This window comes from Rhipicephalus microplus, chromosome 2 (assembly GCF_043290135.1).
Source record: "Rhipicephalus microplus isolate Deutch F79 chromosome 2, USDA_Rmic, whole genome shotgun sequence".
Classification (NCBI taxonomy): Eukaryota; Metazoa; Arthropoda; class Arachnida; order Ixodida; family Ixodidae; genus Rhipicephalus; species Rhipicephalus microplus.
Window position 1 is genome coordinate 17,190,322 of NC_134701.1, and position 18,038 is coordinate 17,208,359.

Here is an 18,038-nt window from a genome sequence, read left to right on the forward strand (position 1 = left end):
AAGTCCGTCAAACACACCTCACGAAGCATCGAATTATTACCGACGATGACGTCCGCCCCATCCGGCAGCAGCCTTATCGCGTTTCTGCCAAAGAACGCGAGGCTATTCAGACACAAGTAAAAGAGATGCTCGATGACGGGATTATTCAACCATCCAGCAGCGCTTGGTCCTCGCCAGTCGTTCTAGTAAAGAAAAAAGACGGAACGCTGCGATTCTGTATTGACTACAGGAAGCTTAATAGCGTCACAAAAAAGGACGTCTACCCGCTTCCACGAGTAGACGACTCCCTCGACAGGTTACGACGTGCGAAGTATTTTTCGTCCATCGATCTAAAGAGTGGCTATTGGCAAATTGAAGTGGATGAACGAGACCGAGAAAAAACCGCGTTTGTGACTCCATACGGACTTTACGAATTCCGAGTTCTTCCCTTCGGCCTCTGTTCTGCACCAGCCACTTTTCAGAGGATGATGGACACAGTTCTCGCTGGCTTGAAGTGGCAAAGCTGCCTTGTCTACCTCGATGATGTGGTCATCTTTTCCGAGAGCTTTGAAGAACATCTGAAGCGTCTGAGAAAGGTTCTGGAAGCCATTCGCACAGCTGAACTTACGCTGAAACCCCAAAAATGCCATTTCGGCTATGAAGAGCTGAAATTTCTGGGACATGTCATTAGTGCAGATGGAGTGCGACCTGATCCAGACAAAACTGCTGCTGTCGCCGCCTTCCCTGTCCCATCAGATAAAAGAGCAGTACGCCGTTTCCTCGGCTTGTGCGCGTATTATCGCCGATTTATCGCCAACTTCTCTAAGATAGCTGAACCTCTTACGCGACTCACCCAAGATGACGTACCCTTTACTTGGGGCGCAGAACAAGATACAGCGTTCACAGAGTTACGACAGAGAATGCAAATAGCCCCTGTTCTTGCCCATTTTGATGAGGACGCTGCTACAGAAATTCATACAGATGCCAGCAACGTCGGACTTGGCGCTGTCCTTGTACAACGACACGGCGGCGTTGAGCATGTGATAGCTTACGCCAGTCGTACTCTTTCTCGAGCTGAGACCAACTATTCTACGTCAGAAAAAGAATGCCTCGCAGTCGTATGGGCGACGACCAAATTTCGGCCTTACCTCTACGGTCGTCCCTTCAAAGTGGTGACTGACCACCACTCGCTCTGCTGGCTGGCAAATCTCAGAGATCCATCCGGCCGTCTCGCACGGTGGAGTTTGCGTTTGCAGGAGTTTGACATTACGATTCTGTACAGGTCAGGGCGCAAACACGAAGACGCCGACGCGCTTTCTCGAGCACCTGTGGAAAACGCTGTCAGGGGCTCCGAAGATGAAGATGCCTTTCTCGGAGCAGTTAGTGACTCCGAATTTATGTCAAAGCAGCGGGCAGACGATGAATTACGCCCAGTCATTGATTCCCTGGAAGGCCGCAACTCTCAGGTCCCTCAACACATTGCTCGCGAACTGTCCTCTTTTTGTCTAAGAAGAGGCATCCTTTACAAGAAAAACGCCCGTGGTAGCGACAAGGCCTTCCTACTCGTTGTTCCTACCGACATGCGTGATGAAATCCTCCTGGCGTGCCACGACGAGCCCACGTCAGGACATTTGGGCTATTCGCGAACTCTCGCCCGAGTACGCCAACAGTATTACTGGCCGCGACTATCAACTAGTGTACATCGATATGTGAAAGGCTGCCGTGAGTGCCAGCGCCGCAAGACTCCGCCTGTGAGACCCGCGGGCCTGCTCCAGCCGATCGCACCACCACGGACACCGTTTGACCTCGTGGGAATGGACCTTCTCGGGCCCTTCCCTTTGTCGTCCTCTGGGAACAAGTGGATTATAGTTGCGACAGATTATCTCACGCGTTATGCTGAAACAAAAGCGTTACCCCGTGGCACGGCCTCTGAAGTCGCGCAGTTCTTCGTGCACCAAATCGTCCTACGGCATGGTGCCCCGTCATGCGTGATTACGGACAGAGGGACGTCGTTTACAGCACGAATGATGGAGGACATTTTTAAACTGAGCTGCACAAGTCATCGAAAAACAACGGCTTATCATCCGCAATCCAATGGACTGACAGAGAGGCTTAACAAGACCATAGCGGACATGCTGTCAATGTACGTGGACGTACAACATAAAACCTGGGACGAGATTCTTCCATACATCACGTTTGCTTATAATACGGCAACGCAAGAAACAACGCGATTTCCGCCTTTCCGACTTGTTTACGGACGCAACGTGCGAACCATGCTCGATGCTATGCTTCCGTGCGACGAAAGCAATGAACTTGCTCAAGATGCTGAGCAATACACTCAATACGCCGAAGAAGCTCGTCAGCTAGCTCGCATAAACACCAGCCACCAACAAGATGCAGACGCACGACGTTACAACCTCCGCCATCGAAAGGTCACCTACCACCCTGGGGACCGAGTGTGGGTGTGGATCCCTGTCCGGCGACCAGGCTTATCCGAAAAACTCCTAAGCCGTTATTTTGGACCGTACAAGGTTCTTAGACGAATCACAGATCTTACCTACGAGGTATTTCCGGACGGCGCAGCGTCTTCTCGTCGACAGCTTCGGCCCGAAACCGTGCATGTCCTTCGGCTGAAGCCCTACTTCACACAGTAGCCCTTGTGGTTTCACGTGCTACGACATGCCGTGACATTGCGTTGCTGCTGCTGTTTGTGTTCTCGTGTGTTTTTATGCCCTTTCTTTTTGCGCTTGGCGGAAGCGTTGGCGAAACTTCCTCATTTGCGCTTCGAGTAGTGGCACTCTCCCTCTTTTGGTTCTCTATATCTGCGTGTGTATACCTTCATTTTTTTTATTTACGAGCATCGAGTCGATGCTTTCAAAGGGGGGGACTATTGCCACATGGTTTGCTTGGGTGAGATCGAAGAGTGAAAGAAGACGAAGACGATCTCTCTGAGCCGCTGCTTGAGTAGTCGACTAAACGAGCCCATTCTTTATCAAGTTTGTCGAGAGTAACGTGACAATATATTGCAATAGTTTGATTCATAAATTCATCATAAATGTTAGTTGTCATTATGTAGATGTACAAATCAGCAACTAGGGTACATTAACTTTGAATGGTGCTAGAGCCCTCAAACACCAAAACATACATTCGACGAAACCTCCGTTATCAATGTACAATAAACATTAGGTTACCTCTGTAAAAACACGTTTTGCTTTCGTGCTATACCGATTCTTATGGCGGAGGAATGAAACATGTTTTTTTTTTGTAAAAAAATGAATGATCATATATTTTTGCAAAATAAGTATTACAGTTTCTTGAATATATTTAAGCTTACATGCATTATAATCTGTGTCGTTTGCTAATAGTTCCTTGTTTTGGCGCGTGTACCGGTTTCTATTTTTACTATTATTATATTACTTTCATTATCGACGTTTCAACCATCTTGTTTAGGAATTATAATTTGAGGTGTTATGGGCGTAGTACATTTCTTAAAGAGCACCCAAGCCCCTGCATAACTACGCCCTTTGAAATGATGTGAACAACTTAAACTATCTCTACCTGCTCCTTGCAAAACGCTCGTTAGCTGTATGGGATTGGCCTAAACATTCTGGCTCATTCACGCTGCACTTACTCATTACGCGAGGCAAGAGATGACGTGAAAATGATCCATCGTGTAGTGACCACTAATGCACAACCACGTAAAAAATAACAAAATGGACCATTTTCACTACGCCATATTGTTGCGCATAGGCTCTCAGGCATTTAAAGTTTTCTGTGTGCCATAAAATGCCCTGCCTGTCATGACGTCTAGAATCTGTGAATTGTCGTGCTGTTTATTACAGCGCAGGTACATTAAACAGTGCAATCACATGCTGAAGAATACGTAGAACATTTTGAAATAGCCGGAGAGGATTTCCCTCTAAATGTAATTCAGCTAGACTAGGCGCCGATCACATCAGCAGCGCTTTCTCATTGCAGCTGGCGAGATGAATTCATATAAGTTTTATAAAATATTTTCTCTTGCAGCATAACGGCGTTTAGCAGTTTGTACGCGTATGCATCTCTGTCAGTTCATCCTTGTTTAGAAAAAAAAAGATAGAAGTAAGCAACGCTGCACATCTTTGATTTTTTGCTGTGCTTGTTGCATTGTGAGCTGTAAAGAAAATTTGAAGTTGAATGTACGTGAACTAGCCCGACTTTTAGTGAAGCCTTCTTAGTGCAAAAATCATGGTCTTTCATCTTCTCCCTGGTCCGGTGGTTCAAGTTTCTTGGCAAGCTTACAAGTTTAGCTTCCCAGTAAGCTCGACTGCACTGCTTCAATTGTTGCCACTTTGCAAGGTGCCAGTTTGCCATAAGCAAGGCTGAACAGATTTATCGGAGACTAAAGCGGAAGCCTTTCTTGGCGCTTTCAGGACGGCGAAAAAAAAATTAGAAAGATTCATCGCAATCATCGGCTCATTGCAGCTTCGACAGAGCAGTGGTGATGCTAATCCTTTTAGATAAAACAATATAATTTTCCAAAAGCCGCCATCAACAGTGCAACTGCGGTCACAAGAGCAGTTATAACCTTTATGGAAACAACTGGACAATGTGCGCGGCTATGAAATGTGTCTCAGCTAGAAAGAACACTACATACTCACCTCTCTATCTCACCATCATCATTCATTACTCTTTCTTTTCCCCTTTCCCTTCCCCCAGTGTAGAGTAGCAGGCTAGAGCAAGCTATCGCTCAGGCCGACCTCTCTGCCTTTCTGTAAATAAACTTACCTCCTACCTACCTCCAAAAGCAGTAAATGCATCGACCAATCCAGAAAAAAGTTTGTTCGTTCCAGTTCATACGTGCATCTGCCAGTCATAGCCAAATAGAAACATGAACAAGCTGTGTAATATTATAGGACCCCTGTTCAGCGCTAGCCTGCTCTGCAGTGATACAGCACAGGGAGGAAAGTTTCATAAAGAGGCTTGTAGGAAAATTGTAACTGCTGAAATATTAGAAATTTATCAATACAATGAACATTACCTCGTAATATTTTCATTTTATCGTAACGACGTGATTGAATGATTGCAGTGGTGAAGGAATATTTCACTTCAGTTGTTTTCCACAGCGTGCAGGCGACAGTGAACACTGTCGAAAGTGGGGAGGGCGTACAGCCTCCTAACGTGTTTCAGTGGGAAGGCTTGCGCTCCCCTTGGCCCCACTGGCTTACAGGCCTATGAGCACGCCATTGCGACCATCGAGTGTGATGAACAACAATAGGACGTGCTTCACATTCTATCCGATGATGGAATGCTGCCGCCAAGATTCAGCATTGCTGTTGCCGTAAGGAACATACAATTCAGCGAACATGAAGGAATGTTAGAAAGTAACACTGCGCTCGTATTGGAAAAAAGAATGTGCATGGTAAGAGGTCTCGTTCGGTTGTGTGATGGGTGCGCGAGTGTCTTTTTGACTAATTTCGGAAATGTGGTGCAGCATATCCGAAATAAACTGTGATCACCCGCTTGACCGATACATTGAAAAAACAGGTTTGGGCCCTTTTGACACGGCAGCACTCAATCCTGACAACCTAGAATATGTACTCGCGTCCATCAGCATCGACGCAGCCCTGTCACCCGGCCAGAAGCGGTAAATCGAGAGCCTTGTACGAGAATTCGCCTTCTGCTTCTCGATGCCCACCAAGGTGGAAAGGTGGGCATGTTGGTATTCCATGTTTAGGAAGGGTAAGGGCGCACTGAATACAAATACACGAAGTATGAAAACACACACACACACAAACACACACACACGCACACACACACACACACACACACACACACACACACCACACACACACACACACACACACACACACAAACAAACAAACAAACAAACAAACACACATAGAGCTACTTTCAAAAGTTTATTTTTGTGATCGCAACACTACTAGACTCCCCTGGACTCTCTATGTTATCGAAAGTCCAGAAACGTCTATCTCCAAACACCGCATTACACATCATAATTGAGGAATTGGGGAGGCGCATTTGTCAGCCCCCTTATCGAGTATCACTTGAAAAAAGAGGTCATCAGAAGCCATATTAAAGAAACGCTTAGGGATGACGTCATTCAACCGTGAGACAGCCCGTGGGCTTAGCCTGTCATGTTAGTAAAAAAGAATGACGACACTTTGCGCTTTTGCGTAGATTACAGAAAGTGGACTGTCACAAAGCGGGATGCCCATCCGCTCCCAAGGATCAATGCTATTTTTGACAGATAAGGGGACGTGAAATTCTTTCTTCTTTGGACCTTGGAAACGGGTACTGAAAGATAGAGGTGGACGAAAGAGGCTGCGAAAAACAGCGTTCGTCACTCCAGATGGGCTGTACGAGTTCAAGGTTTTCCCGTGATGGCGTTTGTTCCCGAATTTGCCCCATTTCAGCGGATGATGGACACTGTTACGTGCACTTTAAAAAGACAATCCTGTCTTGTTTATCTCGAAAATGTCGTAATCTTTTTGTCTACATCCGATCAGTACGTGGAGTGATTACGCACTGTTCTATAAGCTATAGGTTCAAAAGGACTAACCATAAAGCCACAAAAGTGCCATTACGGTTTCCGCGAACTCTTATCTGGGCCACGTGGTTAGTTCTGAAGGCACGCGCCCTGACTCTGAGAAGACTACAGCAGTAGTAGAGGTCTCAAGACCCACGGAGAAATTGGGTTTCAGGCGATTTTCAGGGCTTTGTACCTATCACGGTCGCTTTATTACTTTTTCCAAGATTACAGAACCGCTAACAAGACTGACGTACCGATTGTCTAGACAAGTGAGCAAGATGCTGTATTCTATGAGCTGCGACGGCGGCTTCAAAACTACCCTGTATTTGCAAACATTGATGATGAAGCGGAGACAGACATCCATATGGGCGCAAGTACTTTGGGAGTCAGTGTGGTCCTCATTCAGTGGCAAAATCGGGAGGAGAGGATTGTTTACGTTATAGGCGCACTCTTTCGAAGGCAGAAAATAATTATTTGGCGACAGAAAAAGAATGTCTTGCAGTAATTTGGGCCATTCGAAGGTTCCGACCATGTCTATACGGCCGACATTTTCGAGCCGTGAGCGAACATCACTCGCTGTGCTAGCTAGCCGACCTCAAAAAACTCGTCTAGGTGACATGCTGCGAGAGACTGCGAGACTACGAAATAGGAGTCGTGTACATGTCGTGCCGAAAGCCCAGTGACGCTGACTGCTTGTCACGCGCACCTGACAAATCTGCTCCCGTGGAAGATGCAGATCGCTGTCTGACTCTTGGAGCCTTTACCACATCCCAAATGGCTAAACATAAACATTCTGACGCCGAGTTGATTTTGCTCATCAGGTATCTGCAAAGACACCCTGTGCGTCTTTCTCGCGGGGAACGTTGTCATATCTTCTGAGAAATAACGTCCTGTTGAAAACGAACTTTGAGTGCAGCACCATGAAATTTCTACTCATGATCCCTTTTTCTCTACAAACCGAAAATTTTGAAGCCTGTCACGATTACCTCCCGTCCGGACAGTAGGTCAAACCTTCGCACGCAATAATGTCAAATACTACTGGCCAACATCATTGAATACGGTACATCATTATGCAAGAGCTTTTCGCCGTTGCCATCGATGCGAGGTGCCTGTTTTTATACCGGCAGGCCTCTTCTATACAATAGATCGCCCAGAATCACCGTTCCAACAAATACGAATGGCATTGCTTGGGCCGTTTCCGACATCATTTGAGGAAAAAAATGAATTGTGGCAGCAATGGATTACTTAACCTGTAATGTGGAGACAACTTCTTTGGTCAGACGGACAGCCATGGAAGTCCTACAATTCTTCATCTCCTCCACAGCGCTACGACTAGGTATTCCGATATTTGTTATTATACACTGAGAAACAGAATTTACAGCGAATTTGACACAGTAAATTCTCAAGATTACCCACACATGCCCCACGAGCACTACTGCTTACCACCTGCAAACTAAACTGAGGGCCTCACCGAACGTCTTAACAGAACACCCACCGATATGTTGTAAATTTACGTAGACTTGGAGCACAGTATACAGGTGCCACAAGCTAGCGGTCAACAAAGCGCGCCCACGAATTTCAACCGCTACGTGAAATAGAGACATCAAAGAAACGCGTCAAAAATATGGCGAAAAGATGGAAAAGGCATCAAATGAAGCCTCGCGCGTGCCGCTCCTCCCACTCAAAAGCGCTGTAGCCACGCTGATCGACCTCCTCGGATCTAACGCCAGTGAACTGCATGAACATTTGGTACGAAAGGGGCGTGGCGCTGCCGAACTGCGTCATGGGTCAAAGGAGAGTTTGAAATAAGTGATGGTCGTTCCCCAGCTTTGGCTGGGCGGCGCGCCGACGAAACGTCTGGAATCATGGCGAGTGCGTACAAGCCAGCAGTGGAGGGAGCTACAGTAGGAGATGAAGACAGTTTGCCGTCATCAGACAGAGTGCTTGTTCCACAGTGACCAAGCAGAAAGTTTTTCCGTCGTCAGGCGAAGGCTTGTGTCTTCAGTGACGAAGCAGGAGATGAACAGTTCTGCACCAGCGAGCTAAGAGATGGAGAGGAAGAGAGTTTTTCGCCGGGTGAAGGCTTGTGTCCTCAGTGACCAAGCAGAAGATGAGCAGTGCTGTTCTGCCAGCGTGCGAATGCTTGTCTTACAAGCAGGAGTTCAGTCTGTGAACCGTCCGTGGGGGAAGACGTGCTCTGCAGTCGCAGCGCGCGAGGTGCCGACGTGTTAATGGGGAAGACCTTTTGTTATTGAAGTCCGGACATTTGATGACGCGAGGGTTTCTGGAGGGGAGACCTCGGTGTGCGACAACCAGCGCTGGACTTTGAGCGAGTGTTCCTTTGAAGAGAAGCATTCAAGATTTGCTCCAAGAACTTTAGACTGAATTTGTCTTTAAATGTCTTGAATACTGAATGCATGAGATTGTATTGTAGCGCTTGTTGTTTGTGTCTATTGTTTAGAGTGCATCCTATTGTGTCATAAGCACATTGCTTTGGGTACCTTGTGATGGGATAATTGCCGAGTGTGCATGTCGGTTTGTTATTAGTTCTGTCTCAATTGAGAATATCGTTTTGTGTTGTCATCAACTCTTGACTCTGCCTCGTTCTTTGGACTACAGCCGTCGTGCCCTGGCGTGCCGAATCGGCCACGTTTAAATAGTCCGTGCTTTCACTGTCTGTTGGGAAGCTGATACGTCAGACCTTAGAATGAGCCCTGCGATTGCCTCCCTAATTAATGGGTCTTCTGACAATGGCGAAGAATACTACTGAATGCCACATTCTCTTATAACAACGCATTGCGCACGACTACTCAATTGACACCATTCCACCTTGTTTATTGCTGAACAGTCACTACACCGTTGTATGCAATACTGCCTCAAAGCGACAATGCTGGCCCGATGCCACATTCAACAACAGCAGCGAATCGATGCAGATTGATACATCTTGCGGAGAAGAGAGGTCGGCTATGCACCATCGGACAGAGTATCGATATTGCCGCGTGCATAGCTGCATTTAGCGGCGAGATAGCGACGACAACGAAGAAAGCGGATTGGCTCGAGAGGCGCAGCGCAGCAGAGTGAAGAAGACGACAATCTTAGCGGCCTTCTCTGAGAACGTCTCTACAAGTCCTACTGTCCGTGTTTTTAAATAAACCCCCTGTCATTTAAAACCCGCGACACTGGTGGAGGAGCTGGGTACTACCACCTCATGATCAGCACCCCTGTGAGAAGCCCCGAGTCCAGCCCTACGAGACAGCCACGCGTGGAGACGCCTGTGCACCGCTCAAGCCGTCGCCTTCAAGGTCTTGAACCAGAATTTGGCCTTTTAAAGGGAGCAACACTTCCGACAACCACCCCTACTCAAGAAATGGCAAGGAGTCCTGCACAGGTGACGGTCCAGAATATGCGCATTTCTGAACCATTGCATGGCCGGTCGAACGAAGATGCACAACACTGGCTTGAGCAGTTCGAACGGGTAGCTAAATTGAACTACTGGAGTTTCGATGGAAAGCTCTTCCACGTATACTTCGCCCTTGAAGACGGCGCGGCGCGAAGACATGGTTTATAAACCGGGAGGCAACATTGACGACATGGGAGGAGTTTTGTCGTCGGTTTCTTGACACCTTCGGTAACGCGGACCGACGCGAAAACGCTCAACGCCTTCTTGAAGGACGCACCCAACAGCTGCATGAAAGCGTCGCCATGTTTGCTGAGGATATGGTGCGCCTGTGCTAACGCGCGGACCCCAACATGCCCGAGGCTCGAAAGCTAACCCATCTGATGAGGGGCGTCAAAGAGCAGCTATTTGTTGGTCTTGTGCGCAATCCGCCGACAACAGTGGACGAGTTCACCAGGGAGGCCACCGCAATAGAGCGTGCGCTACAGCAACGGTACCGACAGTCTGATCGCCCGACCACCGGCGCAGCTGCAGGCGCCGCCGCACTTCCAGCAAACGACGAGTTTGCTCTACGCCACCTGATTAGACAGATCGTGCGTGAGGAGATCGCGAAGGAGAACGCAAAATACACATTGCAGTCACAGGCGCCCCCGCAGCAGGAGTCCACGGTAGCCTCCGTCGCTGAAATAGTTCGCCATGAACTTCGACAAGCGTTTGCCTCTCCTCAGCAATATTCCGCTCCACCGCACCGTCCAAACTCGTATACCTATGCAGATGCTGTGCGTCGTCCATTGGCTCCAGAAGTATCGTGCCAGCCGAACGGATACAGCTATGCAGACGCTATTCGTCGACCCACGCCCATGCCAGCGCTGCAGTACCTCGAACCGTATCCTGTGGCAGCCTGGGCTCAGCAGGATTTGGTCAGGCGACCCTATATGCGGAAGACCGAGATATGGCGCACTGCGGATCGTCGACCACTCTGCTACAACTGTGGAGAGCCAGGGCACATTTGCCGTTTTTGCCCACATCGCCGAGCTGAATACCGCGGTAGTGCACCTACAGCTACGCGCCGACAGTTCGACGAAAGCCGTGCCCCCATCGACGATGACCAGGCTGGCAGGCGGGAAGGCTCTTCTACCATCCGGACGCGGTCACCATCACCGGCTCGCTTTGGTTCACCAAGCCGCCGTAGTTTTGCTGACGCCGTCAGAGTTTGGTCTCCCAGCCCACGGCGGGGAAACTGAAAGCAGCGACCTCTGGGGGGAAGGTTGGAAGCCGCCTAATTGCCGAAAAACCCCCACTGCTGCCGAAACACGTGAGAGACGACGATGAAGACTTCGCCGAAAAAACTGTGACTGCCGACCTTGCTGTGACGATTGACGGCGTTGAAGTGACGGCCTTAGTCGATACGGGTGCAGACTTCTCCATAATGAGTGAACGATTGGCAGACGAACTCAAGAAAGTCAGGATGGAATGGACGGGCCCTTATATCCGAAGTGCTGGAGGCCAGGTAATGACTCCCACGGGAAAATGTACAGCAAGACTCACTATTGAGAATGTGGCTTTTGTAGCCACATTTCTGATCCTACCGGAGGGCTGCAAACCTATGATTCTGGGAATGGACTTCTTAAGAGAGAACGGTGCTGTAGTCAACATACGCGACGGTGTGATCACATTCGCCACTGACAAGTCTGTGACCACTGATCCAGACCAAGAACCCAGGGTGTTACGTGTGGTCGACGACGACGTCTGCGTGCCACCACTGTCATGTAGTCTTGTTTCCGTGTGTTGCGCCGTGCACTGTAATGAAGACGCCATAGTTGAACGCATAACTGACCTTCTTTTCACCAAGGCATCGCCATCGCTCGCGGTATTGTCAGCTTAGTGGATGGGCGCGCAGACGTGCTTCTGACCAACTTCACGAATGAGCGCCGGCACATCGGTAAAGGCACGGCTGTGGCGTACCTCTAAGAGCTGGACTACTCTCACGACTGTCTTCTAATGCAAGGGGAAGCCACAGCTCAATCACCCCCACATACACCACCAGTTGATATCGGTCCGAGTCTAACACCGACTGAAAGATGCCGTCTTATGGAGCTGCTCGACCAGTTCAAGGACTGCTTCTCATCGACATCACGAGTGGGTCGAACGCCTCTGACTAAGCATCGTATAATTACGGAAGACACAGCAAGACCGATCCGACAGAACCCTTATCGCGTCGCTCAGAAAGAACGTGAGGTAATCCAGCAGCAAGTCAACAAGATGCTAGAGGATGACGTTATCCAACCATCAAAAAGTCCTTGGGCATCGCCAGTGGTACTCGTGAAAAAGAAAGACGGCAGCTTGCGTTTCTGCATCGATTATCGTAAGCTGAAGCATGTTACAAAAAAAAGACGTTTATCCAATACCACGGATCGATGACTCTTTGGACAGGCTACGGCATGCACGCTACTTCTCGTCAATGGACCTTAAAAGTGGATACTGGCAAATAGAAGTAGATGAGCGCGACCGAGAAAAGACCGCCTTCGTGATGCCAGACGGGCTTTATGAATTCAAAGTCCTCTTTTTCGGTCTATGCTCAGCCCCAGCCACGTTTCAGAGACTAATGGATACCATTCTGTCCGGCCTGAAATGGAAAACATGCCTTGTGTACCTCGACGACGTGATCGTTTTTTCGGCCACGTTTGAAGAGCATCTAAAGCGGCTGCTGTCAGTCCTTCAAGCCATACGGTCCGCTGGACTCACACTCAAACCGGAAAAATGCCACTTCGGCTTCGAAGAACTCCAGTTCCTGGGACACGTGATCAGTCGCGAAGGTGTGAAGCCTGACCCAGATAAAACAGCAGCCGTCGCAAAGTTCGCAAGGCCTGTTGATAAGAAAGCGGTCAGGCGTTTTCTGGGTCTCTGCGCCTACTACCGGCGATTTAGAGCAGGCTTTGCACACATCGCCTCTCCACTCACCCGCCTTACAAGGGAAGACATCGCATTTGTATGGGGTGAAGAGCAAGAAGCTTCATTCAACGAGTTGCGACAGCGTCTACAAACTCCACCTGTCCTCGCTCACTTCGGCGAGAATGCACCAACAGCCATCCATACAGACGCCAGCAATGTGGGCCTAGGTGCTGTTCTTGTCCACTGCCAAGATGGTGTGGAGAGAGCGGTTGCCTACGCTAGCAGAACGTTGACACGCGCCGAGTCCAACTACTCAACAACGGAGAAGGAGTGTCTGGGCGTCGTTTGGGCAGTTGCGAAGTTCCGCCCGTACTTATATGGCCGCGCTTTCTAAGTCGTAAGCGACCATCAATCTCTTTGTTGGTTGACCAACATGAAAGACCCATCTGGACGTTTAGCACGATGGAGCTTACGGCTCCAAGAGTACGACATGGCCGTAGTTTACGAGTCCGGAAGGCAACACTTAGACGCCGACTGTTTGTCAAGGTCACCGATTGAATCACCGGCTATAGAGGATGATGATTTCCCAGGTTTTTTAGGAGTTGTTGATGCAGCTATCATTTCTCGGCAACAACAAGATGATCGGGAGCTCAACTCGCTTATAGAATTCTTGAACGGACGAGCCGCCAATGCACCAAGAGTGTTTTCGAAGAACTTATCGTCATTCTGTTTACAGGACGGAATTCTGTACAAAAAGAACTTTTCATCAACAGGTAGAAGCTATCTGCTGGTAGTTCCTGGAGCTCTCCGCAGCGAAATTTTACAAGCCTGCCATGACGAAGCCACTGCGGGCCACCTCGGTTTCACAAGAACACTGACACGCATCAAAGAAAAATATTACTGGCCAAGAATCGCAGCAGAGGTTAAACATTACGTCCGAACATGCATTGACTGTCAGCGGCGCAAGGTACCACCTGTCAAACCCGCTGGGCTATTACATCCTGTGCCCGTGCCAGAAACCCCGTTTTCTCAAATCTGAGTGGATCTGCTGGGCCCATTCCCAACATCGGACAGCGGCGACAAATGGGTTATAGTGGCGACGGACTACCTCACCCGATACGCGGAGACCATGGCAATCGCGAGTGGCACTGCAGCTGAAGCGGCTCAGTTCTTCATTGAGAACATTGTTCTGAGACATGGTGCTCCAGCTGTCGTCATAACAGACAAAGGTACCGCGTTTACAGCCGAGCTTTTGCGCACTGTGCTTACGCTCAGTGGCACAGCGCATAGGAAGACGACAGCTTACCACCCACAAACTAATGGGCTTACAGAAAGACTTAACAAGACAATCGCTGACATGCTTTGCATGTACGTCGACGTAGAACACAAGAATTGGGACCGAATATTGCCGTACATCACATTCACGTATAATACGGCGCGCCAGGAAACAACAAAAATGACGCCGTTCGCACTAATTCATGGCAGAGAAGTTACGACAATGCTTGACGCCATGCTGCCTTACGATTGCAATGATTCAGAGACAGACGCCGCAGACTTCACTGAGCGCGCCGAAGAAGCAAGGCAGCTTGCCCGCGTCAGAATTATGAACCAGCAGCAACTTGACGCCCAACGGTACAACCTCCGCCATCGATTCGTCATTTATCAACCAGGAAATAGAGTCTGGGTTTGGTTTCCTGTACGACGACGAGGCCTCTCAGAGAAACTTCTACGCCGATACTTCGGACCCTACAAGAATCTGCGTCGTCTTAGCGACGTGACGTACGAAGTCATGCTCGACGCCTCTTCCTGTTCAAAACGTCGCCAGCATCTGCCTGAGACAGTGCACGTGGTCCGCATGAAACTTTACCACTCTCAGTGATGTAAACACTCGATGGCCGCATCTCTACCTGTTGAGCGTCGTCCCGACGCTCACTCTGGCGGGAGGGTAATGCCGCGTGCATAGCTGTATTTAGCGGCGAGATAGCGACGACAACGAAGAACGCGGATTTGCTCGAGAGGCGCAGCGCAGCAGAGTGAAGAAGACGACAATCTTAGCGGCCTTCTCTGAGAGCGTCTCTACAAGTCCTACTGTCCGTGTTTTTAAATAAACTCCCTGTCATTTGTAACCCGCGACAATATGGACCCCTGTGCGAACACCTTGCCTCTCCCAAATTCTTTTCCGTCGTTACTTCTGTCCTTACATAGTCCTCCGCCGAATGAACCCTTTAAACTATAACGTTTTGCAAAGACAAGTTAGTCCATCATAGTGCCGACGTCGCAAAGAATCTGTTCACTTAGTTAGGATGAAACCATACTACGACAAGCAGAGAACATTCTCTTCTCTGTGCCGAATGACACAATCACCAACGCATACAGCAGATGATAATACCGAACTCGCTGGCGTAGGCATCGGGACGATGCGTTTCGAGGGAGAATAATGGACATTTTATTTGGGCGTACGTAACAAGCCCACGTACGAAACACTGCCACGGGAGAGAACTGCACATGTGCAGTACGTAACGTACCGATTCCAGAGATGCGCGCATACGCCCTAAACAAGACGCTGCGTATATAACGCAACGCTTACTACATTACGTTCTTGCGCGACCTCGAAGAAATCAGAACGAGAGTATATGGTAGACGCATTGGCGTTTAACGCAGACAGAAACAGCGGACCTGATGCAAGACATGTGTACTTCCCAATGAAAGGCAATGTTTCATGGCAGACAAGGTACATTCATGCATCGCGTTGCCGAATCCTGATGATTCGGAAGAAGTTGCCTAAATAAAATACAATACATTTGCAATATATTGACTCGTTACACAAGTTACAAAATGAGCGGCTATTTAATAGAAGATGAAGAAATGAAAAAAAAAAACACGCTTCTTTCTGTCTTCCGTATTGGGGACACGGTCAAGTGCCTTGCAGGGCGGGGAAGTGGGCTCAAATGGGATTAAGAAATATTGAGCAGAGTAGATAGGGTACTTAGAGAGGTCTTCTGCCCTGGCATGGGAATGAAGCCAGCACATACCAATTAAATATGATAACATGTACACAACACTCAGTTTAGAACTTACGGATCAGACAGAAAACTACAACATCAGTGAGATCAGCTAACCTGCCTAAAGTGTGCAACCAGAAAGACTTCAAGCAGACAGTGCAAATGACTGCATTTTGTGGGATTTTACACCTTTTCGTCAAATAGCTTCGGCGTCTTCCACAGTACTGCAAGCAATTTGGGAGACGAATAATAGAAATACAAACACAAGAAAAAATTCTTCTTTTTATTTTCACTTCACTTCACTTTCACTTCCCTTTATTACCTTAAAGACACCCTAAAGGGGTATTACATAAGGGGGGGAGACGTACAACAAATGGAATACATATGCAGGATGGGTACAGGTATGAACAGGGGTAACTAATACAGAAATAAAATAATACATGTGCAGGATCAGTATACATATTACCAGGCGTAACACCTTGCAAAAAAAAGAAGACTAAGTGAGATCCAGTGGCACAAAAAATAGCAATGTAATGTATTCAAATAGAATAGAAACCAGAGACGCTTTGTGTAAATTCTGAGTGGCACAATATGGTGGTGAGATCAGTGGAAAGGCCACACCAGTCGGAAGCTGCACGAAAAAAGAAGGAGGTGGAAAATGTCGTGGTACGGGCACGTGGCCGGCCGACATGAAAGGAATGAGTGGTGCGGTGAGATGTGCGGGCAAGAGGCAAGATATAGGGCGGGTGGCCGAGTTGACTGTGATAGAGCTTGTGGAACAAAATGAGAATATACAGTGCCCTTTGCAACAATATTAAGCAAGAATAATGACCAGATATGTGAAATCCAATGTGAATGATGATGAGTGCGCGAAGCACTCGGGATCGTTGGCGCTTCAACGCGGCATCTTCTGCTTCGGTGGCCCAATGCACTGTTCAACCGTTTCAGTGTTTGAATGTTTGTATCTCCTTACACTCTCTCAGAAATCGCATTATGGCACAGTGGCAATGCTCATTCACAGAACACTTCACTTCATTCAGCACTTTATATAAAATAGCTGATGTATAAAAAAAACTCTATGAATGAAATAACAAAATTAATCACAGTCATTCAAGCGAATGACTTAAACGGCTGTACTGAAGGCGTCAAATCATCTGTGCTCTACAATGAAGTCTGCTGTGGCCTTTCCCACCGCACACTCTCAGCAATCACGTGATGGCACAGCGGCAGTGTTCAACTATTTGTGTCTCCTCACACTCTCTAAGAAATCACATTATAGAACAGTGGCAATGCTCATTCACAGAACGCTTCACTGCAATCAGCATTCTATATAATATAGCTGAGGTACACAGAAAAATGAATGAATGAAATAAAATAACTTATCCCGGTTATTTAAGCGAAAAACTTCAACGACTGCACTCGAGGCGTCAAACCATCCATGCTATACAATGGAGTCAGCTGTGGCCTTTCCCACCTCACACACACTTAGCAATTACGAGATGGCACAGCCGCAGTGTTCAACCGTTTGTGTCTCCTCACACCCTCCCAGAAATCACATTTTGGCATTCCTGGCACTTTTTTTTATTTACAGATAATGCAGGCCCTTTTCGGGCCTATGTGGGAGTGAAACAAAAGAAGTATAATGGCGTAAATTCGACATAAAACTTAACAATACATCAGTGTTGCATGACGTGATTTTTAAAACGTACAACGCACACAAGAGGAGGCGTAAATATCCTTACACAATCGCGTGTAAGCATATAATACGGTATGCATACGATAAAAGAACACAATGTTATAGCTTCCCATTTTGAAACTACACTTTAACCAAATCTTACATTACATATACGCTGAGAAAACACCTCTAATGATACAGAGTTGACCGTCTCTTCAGGTAACATATTCCAATAAAAAATTGCTCAAGGAAACAAAGAAAACTTATGCAAATCAATGTGGCTAATTGGTTGCCTAATAGTCTTACCGTGATGAATTCTCGCTGATCGTTTGAAAGGCTCTTGGATGTAGTGCTTCCGCGACATATTGAAGTGAACATAGTATAGCTGATAGAGGAATGTTAATCTAGATATAACTCTATGCTGCTCGAGCGTGTGAAGGTTTGCCCAATTATGTAAAGTGGTTACACTCGAGTGACGCGAATAAACATGAATAATGAAGCGCAAAGCTAAATTTTGTACTCTTTCAGATTTACTTATTGAGTATTCTTGGTAAGGGCTCC